The 12,093-nt window shown below is 45.2% G+C and overlaps 1 protein-coding gene across 1 annotated transcript in view; it reads right to left on the bottom strand.

The window, feature by feature from the left end:
• The window catches only part of MTIF2 (mitochondrial translational initiation factor 2), a 350,344-nt gene that overhangs the window by 177,861 nt on the left and 160,390 nt on the right, over window positions 1-12,093 (bottom strand). The gene's annotated exons all lie outside the window — the stretch shown is intronic.

Raw genomic sequence — 12,093 nt, 5'->3', positions numbered from 1 at the left:
CCTCCTACCTGGCCAGTGCTTGCTGATCTCTCTTCCCGTTCTTTTATTTGGTGCATGAACCAAGTACTGATTGATTTAGTTTGATTAGAGTCCGTCAGATAATTGTGCTGTGATTCAGGTACTCTTTCTGTTGTCCATGTTGCTTTATCACCCTGTGTTGTTCTATACCTATCCGCCTGTTGTTCATGTTTCTTTATCCCCTCCACCCACCCGTTATGCTGTTTTATCCCCTCAAGCAGCCCAACTGTTTGTGTTGCTTTCTCCCCTCCCATTGATCATGTTGCTTTCTCCCCTCCCATTGATCATGTTGCTTTCTCCCCTCCCTCCCGAGTTTTTCGTTTTGCTTTATCTCCTTGCTAGTGTTAATTTACTCCCCAACCTGCCAAAATAAAAAAACAGTGCTACGACACTGCCAGCACTGGTCATGTCAAAGCACTTTTTTCCATAACTTTTAGCCATGTTGCACAGCAGCCTTGATGCTGTAAAACATGCTAAAAGCACGAAAATGCCAATACTTCTTGTAGGTGAGAGCTACTGGCTTTGCCAATTCTTGTTTTACCAAACCCCGCTCTAGCAGAGCTTAGTGACTCGCTGCAATTGCTGGCCGCATCTAGGGTCGCTGTACATGTGAAGGATCAGCACCTTTGTGGTATATACAATATTCACAATGAACTTTGAAGCAAGGCGCCTCTGTAAGCAACACATTACTTCAGAACATCCTCAGTGAATTAAAAACGTCCATGACGTACATATTTTCATGTAAAACAGCTACATAAACATTTTGCTATTATTAGTGAAAACTAAGATTCTTGGGGAAAAGCAATGTATGCAATCCACCCTCGCCCACTTCAGGACTTTCGTGGAGAGAAGTGCATTAAGAGCATGTTTAATGGGTTGAATCATGAAGTGGTTCAGCTACCTAAACAGCTTTGCAGCCTGGCCCTTTTTCACACACAAGACTCTCCCAAAAACAAAAAACATAAATGTGCAGGAACACTTAGAGTACCCTCAACCAAAATACAGTAATAAAGGTAACATTCATGCTGTAGCTAGAGAATCACATGCAAATAGAAGTTGGTTTCACTAAACCTGCATTCCTCACTGTTTTAGGAAATCTTATGCACTCAGAAATGAGCCGTTCACAACCTGCACACATCACTCTCCGTACTGCTGGGCTGCAAACTGAATACCAATTTCACCTTTTTCTGCACTTGGCTCTCATTGTAATATGAAGAGCAGGCTAAGGCTTGTCCAGAGTTGGGGATTATGGTTAGACATTATGAACTCAAATAAGGCACCAAAATACCCTCAATAAATCGGTGCCCAATCAGGGATTTTATTTAGGTACAAAAAAGTACTTTATGATGAATACTATAGATAAAATATTGTTTGGCAAGGAAAACTATACCTATCTCCAGAGGGCCTATGTCCAATGTTTCACTATGACCCAGTGTTTGGGGAAAACAACTGCGGTGTAAGAAACACTGTCTGTATGATGCAACTGTGAGATGCAGCTTCTTTCCTGGAAGTGTAAGAAGCACCCCCAGCATAGTGCAACTCTCAAAAACCACTTTATTCTTCACAGTGCACAAAGCCTGCCCTGCATGATACGACAGAGGCCAGTAATTTCAATTGTGGACGTTTTAAGTTGAATCCTTTTACACTAGCATGCTCTGTCTATTGTAAGACGTATGAAGGCTCACCACCACCCACTGGATGGCATTCCTGGTGTTTGTCTCTGCCATGGAGCGCTGTCTCTTTACATCTCTTGACTAGTTGTCTGAGCTGCTTCCACTACTTGATTTTGAAGAATATTTCTTATCTGTTGCTTCTCCCTACATGCACCCTCCTTCTCCGTAGCCCACTGCTGCTTTCCCCCCAAATTTGTGTTGCTTCTGCTCCTTCCCACCATCCCCGTATTGCTTCCATGCAACCCCAGCCCTACCCATGTTGCACCTGCACGCTCCCACCCACCGTGACCTCTGTTGCTTCCATGACTGGTGTTGCTTCAGTCCTCACTGTTTCTGTTTCCATCCAGTCCACCAAATAAAAAATCTTTTGCATGTTGCATTTTCTTTTTAGTAATTGATTCAACCTGGATCAGTAACTAAACAGAAAAAGAAAAGCACCTGCATCATTTTGTAGGTGCATGCATGCTTGTTGCACACGCCTACAAACCGACACCAGCGCCTGCTTCAAAAAAAACTTTTTTTTAAATCTTTGGCCATGCTGCACAGCATCAGGGATGCTGTGCAGCTTTGCTGCAAGAAATTGACAAAGCCAATAGGTTTCAAAGGTGAGACCTATTGGCTTTACGAAAGTATGATTTGTTAAAAGAACACCCAGGAGCGATTTACAAATTGCATATAGTGTTTTGGGGTGTAGGCTTTGGTTCACAAAGTGAAAATGCCTTTTGTTAAATGTAGATCTTTCGTCTAAAAAAGCAGACATATTTCAACTGTGTTATGTTACACCGGGTAGAGTGGAATGGAGTGTGGTAGACTGGGGTAGAGTAGAGTGGAGTAGATAGGGTGGAGTGGGCACACTGGAGTGAGGTAGATTGGAGCAGAGTGGAGTGGGGGTAGATTGGTGTGGAAATGGTACTAGTGATATTAAGAAATACATTTTTCTCACCAACATTTCCGAACTCTTCATCAGTAGAATAATGTGTTTCCACATCAGTGACACATTTCACTACATGTTTGTTTTTCTTCTTCTTGCATACCCCTGCGTAGTGTCTCATAACCCCACTTTCTAAGCACTTCACATTTCCTGCAGGACACTTTTTTGTTCCTGGTCTATGGGTCCTCTTATCAGAAACTTTGTTTACAGAATCTTCTGGAACTTTGTTACTATGCTGAAGTGCGGCTTTAGCACATCCTCCTGAAAGTTCAGTTTTTAAGACCAGTGCTACTCTTCCTTTAAATTTAGCATCTGCAGCCAGCTTTTACCCTCCTTATGTGGAGGAGGAGAGTCCCCTGTGGGCTGATTATTGGACCTTTTCTGTGCAGTGGTGGCCACTATGGAGTCTGGAGGGACCGGATATATAGTGGGTCAGTGGGAGCAGAAATATTTCTTATCTACTCTAGGGGCGATAACCCTACAGCTGCAGGCAAAAGGATGGCTGCTCAGGCAGCCAATCATTGGCACATTGCCAATTCCCAGGCCTTGTTAGCGAGATATGACCGGTTTCCTCACCATTATGGAAGGCGGCTGCACGAGCTGCCACATGTTGACAGGATGTGCTATCCTCTGGTGGGTCGTGCGGGGTACAAATCTGGGTCGTTGCTCAACAAGGGATCAGGGTTGTATGTGTCCCATGGATCTGGGTCCTGCTGTGTCCCTCCTAAATCTTCCCCAGTGTATACAGGGGATTCCTGAGGTGTAAAATCTCCTGCAGTAGGAGGGAAGTGAAAAAGGAGTGGTGGGAGGCGGAGAACAAGCAGGGGTGGAGGAGGAAGAGGTGAAGAAGGCTTGCTAGGTGTAGAGGAAACCTTGTCCTTGGTAACCTTCTTTGGAGGTGGAGAAGTGTCCAAAGCCTCTTGGAAGAATAATTTCCTCTTGAAAAGTACAGGGGGGGAGAGCAATTATTAACCCTGTACCCTCCTGGATATGGAGGTAGCACTGTCAAGCGCCCATGGTCTCCAAAATAGGTTCCACAGGTGAAGGCATAGCTCAAGGCAGGCTAGAGCCTTTCTGCTCAGAAGATCTGGTCTCTGTGGTTTTCGGCACCCAGGTTTTCAGTCGATGCAATTTGCTTGGCAACAAGGAGGAGGTAGCAGCTGTTTGGGTTCGTACCGAAGTAATCAGACCCAAGTTTGGACCGAAGTGTCTCGGACCGAGGTGTCGGAGGTCAAAGTGGAAGACAGTGTTTTGGACTTGGCTATCTTCGGAGATGTGCCAGAAAGCGAGGCAGCTAAAACAGTTTTTCGTATCCGACCATGGCCTGGTGGCAGTGGCAGTCTGGTGACCTGTACAAGGGGCTTTTTAACAGTCAGTGTGTGCAGGAGGGGACACAGTACTCACGGGCTGTGCGGAAGTTGATTTGTGGCTTGCAATATCCGACTTGGAAGCTCTAAACAATGTTAAAATGTTTGCCCACAGGGAACTAGCCCATGGATCTAGAAAATAATCAAGCTAAATCCTTTGATATTGGGAAGCATAGAGCGTATCCCCCAGAAGTTCCCAGATTAACATCTGAAAATATTGCAACATTTACTAATAAATCTATATACTGGCATGTGGGAAGCTAGCTTGGTGTGTGCTGGGTACCTATGATACTTACACCTTATACCAGGTCCAGGGTTCCCCTACCAGTGAAAATTAAGCAGTGCCTAGAAGCCAGGCTCTCTAGAGGTTGCTGTGGATGAGCAGCCAAGACTTGTTTTTAGGAGACATGCAAAGCTCATGCAAAACCACTGTAGTCACATAGCACTTACACACATGCAAGAAAACATTCGGTGTCACAAATATAAAGGTACTTTATTTTAGTGACACAATTACCAAAAAGTACTAGAGCGACAACCCTCCAATAGGAGGTAAGTAAAACACTAGATATGTACACTAATAATCAGAAATAGGCATAGAAAGTAATAGAAAACAGTGCAATAACAAATAGACAATAGTGACCTTACAGGGTAAGGGGACCCAAACCATATACTAAAAAAAAAATGGAATGCAAATGCAGGACCCCCACCTAGGTAAGTGGAATGTGTAGAGGGGAGCTGAAGGAACTAGGAAACCCTAAAGGTAAGTACCTCAGTGTCTCCCAGCTACCAGAAAGAAAGGAGTAAGTTACAGGATTTTCCCCAAACCACCGAAAAGGGACAAAAAAGAAGATAATGCATCACCCAGACAAGACTGCAAGAAACCAGCAGTGGATTCCTGAAGAGGAAGAGCGGAGGAAGAAGGGGGACCAAGTCCAGAAGTCCCAGAAGTGTCCAGTGCAGGCAGTAGCCACTACCCACCAGTCTGTGGTTGCAGGAGTTGGTCGACGGTAGGACAAAGACGGTCAGCACTGCAGCCAAAGTGAAGAAAATGTGGAGCTGCCGGGGACAAGCAAGGTTCAGGTGGACTCGACCCATGGGGAGATGTTGGGGGAGTCCTAGCGGGACCCTCAGCAAGGCATAGAGTAGTCCACAGAAGAAAAGGCAGCCCCCACAGGAGATCCACTGTAAGAGGAACCAGGAGTCGCAGAGGAGCCCACGCAGCACAACTGGATAAGGGTCCCACTCTGCAGAAGAAGCACGCAGAGGGCTGTGCATCACAGGAAGGAGTGTTGAGGGCTGGGGCTACACAGAGCCTGAAGATTCCTTGGAGGAGATGCCAACAAGCCTTGGTACCTGCAAGACCTGCAGAGCACAGGGGTACTGTCCTGCGTGGGAAGGCAAAGTCTTTCTTCCACCAAAGTTGGTCAGGGGTAGAGAGGACAAAGGGGAACCCTCCAGAATACCACTTGTGATGCAGGATCCACGCAGCTCAGGATAAGAGGAGATCCACGCAGCCGGACGTCATTGTACTTGGTGCCTGCAGATGCATGGGAGCGACTCCTTCACTCCAAAGGAGATTCCATATTCCTTCTCGTGCAGGCTGAAGAATTGCTGCCCTCAGAGGATGCACAGCCGGGGAAATGTAGCAGAAGCTGGAAGGATCCGTGGAAACAATGTTACAAGCAGAGTCTTCGTCGTGGATGCAGATTGTTGGTTCCTGGAGGATCCATTCGCAGTTCCAGTGGCCAGAAGTCAATGTAAAGGTGGCTGAGAAGTCCTGCTGGAATTTTGCAAGCTGAATCCGGGGACCCACCCCAGAGGAAGACCATAAGTAGCCCTGAATAGGGGATTGGTCACCTAGTCAGGTGACCACCTTTTAGGAGGGGGCTCTGATGTCCCCTGCCTGACCTGTTCACTCAGATGCTCCCACAGTCCTCTGCCTACCTTGGATTCAAGATGGCAGAATCGAGGGAACCTGTGGAGGAGCTGTGGGTACCACCCCTGGGGTGGTGACTGGCAGGGAAGTGGTCACTCCCTATTCCATTGTCCAGTGCCACGCCAGAGCAGGTACTGGGGGTCCCTGAACTTGTGTAGACTGGATTATGCACAGAGGGCACCAAATGTGCCCATCAAAGCATACCAGTGGCTTGGGGAGGCTACCCCTCCCAAGCCATGTAACATCAATTTCCAAAGAGGGAGGATGTTATCCCCATCTCCCTAAGGAAAGCCTTTGTTCTGCCTTCCTGGGCATGTCTGAGGGGTAGCAGCAGCTCGGGCTGCCCGGATAACCCCAGAAGGCTGGTAGGAGCAATGCTGGGGGTCCTCTGAGGAGCCCCCAGAGTGCTTGGAATCATACTTCCAATTCTAGCAACAGTATTGGGGTATGATTCCAACAAGTTTGATACCAAACATGCCCAGGATCAGAGTTACCATTATGTAGCTGGACATAGGTAGTGACCTACGTCCAGTACACGCATAAAATGGCATCCCCGTACTCACGAAGTTCAGGAAAATGGAGCTGGAGTTCGTGGGGGCACCTCTGCTAGTGCAGGGGTGACCTCATACACAGGTACTTGCACCCTGCCCTCTGGGCTAGGGGGGGGGGGGGGACTACCATAGGGGTGACTTACAGGGACCTGGTGCAGTGACCTGTAGTGAAAAGGTGCATGCACCTTTTCGTGCAGGCTGCAATGGCAGGCCTGCAGTCACATTTTACATGGGCTCCCTATCGGTGGCATAATACATTCTGCAGCCCATAGGGATTCCCTGGTACCTCAATGCCCTGGGTACCATATACTACAGACTTACAAGGGGGTACCAGAATGCCAAATGTGGGGGCGGTGTTGTTCAAGCAACCAAATTTACAGGGAGAGAGCATAATCACTGGGGTCCTGGTAGCAGGATCCCAGTGAACACAGTCAAACACACTGACTGACACACTGGTAGAAAATGGGAGTAACCATGCCAAGAAAGAGGGTACTTTCCTATATGGCATCTGGAAATAATATGGTGCAAGTATATCTGTAAGCAGTAGAGACAGAAATGTTGCAAGGAGAATCGCTTATCGGCCCAAGCACTTTTAGTGCATGCTGTAAAGCTACAGCTGCAATCGAAGTAACCTTCAGGGATATTAATATAGAACAGGCACTAACTCAATTTATAAGCACACACCCTAATCCCTATACACGCTGGCATTAGTATAACAAGCTTAGAATCATTTGAAATAGGAAAAACTGAGAATCAAGCCTTAAAACAAACGAACAAACAAGCATGGACAGGAACCACTTAACTCGGGGACTCATTTTATAGCTGAAAAAAAACAAGACGATGCACAAATGGTCGCTCTCCCTGGATAGGAGATCAAAAATACCGTGCTAGGATAAGTGGTTGCAACAAAATGCACAAGCATGCAGGCTATTCGTGTTAAGGCCCCTGAATGTAAAACCAAAACAGAATTTAAAATGGTGGACTGATTAACAGCCCCTCCTCATAACGCTCTATGTATAAATCACTGACACAAATAACTGAAAAACATATTTAGCCAATAATGATGTGGAAAATAACTGGTGTCGTTTTTAAAAATGGATGACATGGATAGGCTTGTGTTCATAAATGCACATATTTTTTTTATTTTTTTTGAAACATGGATTAGGTCCCTAATTAACTGTGATGATTTTCTTACCTATATTATAAACCATCTAGAGCATCAAATAGCTATGAGGGCCAAATAAAGTAAACACTGTAGACATGCTACATGGAAAAAGTAGATAAGACATCTATCTTATCACCTCACCCTAACAGATTCAAGCTGAGAAGATTTTCATTACCCTAACAGATCACATCATCAATCTGAAAAGATCTTCATTTAAATAACTATCACTGCTCAGAAAGCTAAAACCATAACCATACATCCCTCACTCTGACTTCAAATCAGTAGTTCAATGCCTTGTTGTAAGCCATGTTGATGACTGAAATGCAATCTTGTGGAGCCTTCAAGATGCATGACAACACCTCTAAAATCCACTGAACATGGAGCCATGTGCTTACTTGCGGAAGTCAGAAAATCCGATCGTAGCACAACCATTCTAGGATAACTCCACTGGTTATTCCTGGAAGCAATAACTGATTTGAAGACAGCTTGCAAAATACATCCAGTAACAAACTTCGACTCTCCAGTGATCCTAAGAACACCAGAAACAGAAGCTGCCTAATCTCGGAAATCCTGAAAGCCGTAACAGTCAAAAGATCTAAACAGGCCTTCTCCTCCCTAATCTCCAGACTATGGAACTCCATCCCTGATCAAATTAGTGAATCTCCTACACTTCAAAAAAGAAAAAGAAATTAAAAAAAACACCGAAAACTCATCTATTCAGGCTGTATTTGCTTATCTAATTTCTTATGACCTCTCTTTCATCATTCCTTTATAATGTATAGAACAGGTTACTTACCTTCGGTAATGCTTTATCTGGTATAGACTATCTAGCAGCAGATTTCTTACCTGAGAATATTCTCCAGACATCAGACTGGATCTAGGAGATTTTTGAGCAGTACCCGTGTGCCAGTAGGTGATGTCATTCAGCTCCACGTCGGCGTTGCCTGCGAAGGAAGTGACATGCTCAATACCTATGTAGGAGCCACCCCTATGTGCTGACACTTTTTAGCTCTTACACAGCCCAATACGTGTTGAATGTCCATCCAAACTCTTTTGTGCAGTCAAGACAGAACAACAATGCTCTTTTTCGGTCCTGATGGTGGAGTCTCTTCTCCTCTTTGGAGGGATGACACACAGCAAATAAGGTTGGAAGGGTGATGCTCTGGCCTGTCTGGAAGGGAGTCACAAACTTTGGAAGGAAGGAGGCAGGTGTCCGGAGAACCAGTTTGTCTGTGTAAGATGGTATAAGGAGGGTGTAAAGAGAGTGCCTCCAATTTGCTGACTCTCCTGGATGTGTGAAGCAGGGCTGAAATGGGTGACGTCACTTCAGAGGGCGCATGGTCCATGCCCTGACCGATGAACGGAGACGAATGCAAAGATGGGAATACACGATTGAGAAACAATACCATTGATAAAGAGATGACCAAAGGAAAGATTTTGAACTGGAACGAGTCGAAAGACTGAGCAAAAACACACATGTCCGAACCAGACAACAGAGAGAAAATAATCTAACAAAGGAGTTGATGCCCATGCGCAGCAGCACCGAGAAGGAGTCACTCGATCCAGTGACTCGAAAATGCTTCTTTGAAGAAAAACAACTAGCACAACCCGGGTTCAACACTAGATGTCAGGAGTATGCAGAGCATGTGTATGCCACACATGTAGTTGAACACAAGTTTTGCATGCACTGTAAATTAGTGGTGGCTAATGAACATATGAAGTAGCTGTCTGAAACATAGTAACTAACAACATAACAGTTGGGTCAATTACAGCTTATCGATATGTGCACAATAATGCTTTGTGAATGTGTATAATGTTGATCAAGTTGATGCTTTGCAGGTGTCCGCTAACAAGATGTTTTAGAAAAATGCCATGGTGGCTCTCATTTTCCATGTAGAATGTGCCCTAGGGGGTGCAGGCAGCACTTGTTAAGCCTTGGCATAACAAGTTTGGATACATTTGACAATCCTCCTTGCAATTCCTGCTTTGGAACTGGCTGACCCTTATACGGTTTAGCATAAGCAACAGAAAGTTGGTTTGTATTACGGAAGGGCTTACTCCTGTCGATGTAGTATATGAGTGCCTGTTTAACATGCATTTACAACGCTCTCTCCACAACAGAATCAGGTTGTGGGAAAAAAGTGGGCTATTCAAAAGTCTGATTCAAATTCAAAAGCAAGGGTAGACTACCTTTAGGTAAGAATTTGGGATTGGCTTCAACAGACTACCCTGTCCTTGTGTAACTGAATGAATGGTTCCTGAATAATTAACGATTGTAGCTTGCTAATGTGCCGGAGCGAAGTTACAGCTACAAGGAAATCTACCTTCCATGAAAGAACTGTAACTGCCATGGTCGGAGAGGTTTAAAACGTGATTCCATAAGCCTGGTGAAAACGACAGTAAGGTTCCAGGCTTGACATGAAGGTGTCCTCATGGGTATCACCCTTTTAAGATCCTGCTTGAACGCTTGACAGAAGAAATTCCAAAAAAGGAAGAAGCAGTGAAGTGTATGTTAGACCTGCCTTTTGGAGGTGGAAAATGTAGGAAATTATGTCCTTCACCCCAACAATGAGGGGATCTAGGTGCTTTGATATGCAGTAGTGGGCAAAACATTTCCCTATTGCAGTGTAGTGTGCACGGGTGGTAGGCTTATATGCCTTTTGCAATATTGTCAAACGCTCCTCTGGCAGGTGAACATAATTCAACTTTTTCAGCTCAGGTGGAAGATTGCTAGATTACGTTGTTTCCGGTCTGGGTGGCTGATTATGCCTTGTTGAGTGAGAGAGCTCAGCCTGATTGGAAGCTTCTTGTGAAGACTGATTGACATTACTAGTTGCACTGCGTTCCAAGGCTATCTGGTCCACATTGAAGCTAAGAGTTTGAGGGTCAAGGAGACCTGCTTCATTTGTCTCACCACATTTGAAATGAGGGGGAGGAGTGGAAAAGCGCAGACAAATATCCCTGACCAGTTCATCCATTGCGCACAGCCGACGGACTGCTGGTGTAGGGGGAAGTCTAGGCATTTTTGTTTTTGCGAGTGGTGAAGAGGTCAATGTTTGGGCTCCCTATCTTTGGAAGTACGCTTGTAGGACTTGTGGGTGGAATTCCCAATCAAGGAGTTGTTGATGCATCTGGCGTAACAGGTTCTTAAAGTCATTGTAAACCCATGAAAGGTATTCTACCACATACACTGTGCAATTGCAGGTAGCAGAGGAAAATAGACACCCCCCCTTGCTTTTGTATATAATATATTGCTCACATGTTGTCCATCTTCACAAGGACTACTTTGCCACATGCAAGTGAACAGAAAGCTTTGAGTGGTAGATGGACAGCCAGTAACTCGAGGTAGTAGTTGTGCTTCCAATATTGTAACAGAGTGCAGGTGTCTTGAACAGTCATGTTGCCAAGATGTACACCCCAATCTAGGAATGATGTGTCAGTGCCAAAGGTCTTATGCAGAAAAGTGTCTAAGAACGGCCTGCCTAGCACACGATTGTTGCTGTTTCACCAACGAAGATAGCTCAGAGTACTGGCCTTTATCAACACTACATCTTTCAAATGACCTTCCACTTGTGACAGCTGACTCACAAGGTGCTGCTGGAGGGGGTACATGTGTCTGGTATTCTGTACAACTGCTATGAAATATGCTATTATACTAAGGAACTTCATCAGAGTTCTCACAGTTAATGGGGGCAACAGGTGAAAAAGAGGCAGTGGCAGTTGAAATGCCATCATCTTATGCTCATTAAGGTAGGCTTTCACCATGACAGCATTCAGGATTGACAATGGAAATTGTTGGATCTGCTGAGACTGTAGGTGTGATTTCTTTGAGTTTACAGTAAACCCCAAACTATGTAGAATGGTTAGCAATGGGTGTGTACTAGGTACTATTGCCACTGTTGATAAGTCATTGAGATAACGAAAGACCCTCCAGAAATGAGCAGCCACCACCTTTAAGCACTTGGTAAACATCATGAACAAGAGGTACAGGTAATGGGCCCAATGACTTCAAGAAGTCATCTGGTCAAATCAACAGATGGTGTCTTGCATGCGAGTGAACTGGCAACAGGCAACTGCGCAGTAGCATCAAATACTACTCTGTCCTCAGCCAAGTCCAGGCGTTGGCTTTCCTTACCTTGGGCTGGGGTGTAACCTGTAACCTGTGACTTGGGCTGAAGGGTCATAAGAAGAAGCTTTATATTTATTTTCAATATATTTCTTGACCACCTTGAGTCTTTAATATTATCAGAGCCAGACTTCAACATACTCTTAAACATGGGTAGGAACTTAACACTACACTCTGTCTAGGAGATGGTCTCCAATAAAAAGTTGTCCACTACAATGTGCAAAGCGGCTTTATGGTATTGAGCTGCACTCCACATGACAGCATAGTATGCTGAGACACAAGTCCTGTGCTCACTGTGTCACTGAAATCAAGCTGCATCTGACTGA

The sequence above is a fragment of the Pleurodeles waltl genome, chromosome 5, assembly GCF_031143425.1.
Source record: "Pleurodeles waltl isolate 20211129_DDA chromosome 5, aPleWal1.hap1.20221129, whole genome shotgun sequence".
NCBI lineage: Eukaryota > Metazoa > Chordata > Amphibia > Caudata > Salamandridae > Pleurodeles > Pleurodeles waltl.
Note: the sequence above shows the minus strand (reverse complement) of the source record. Positions and strands in the feature narration are given on the sequence as shown.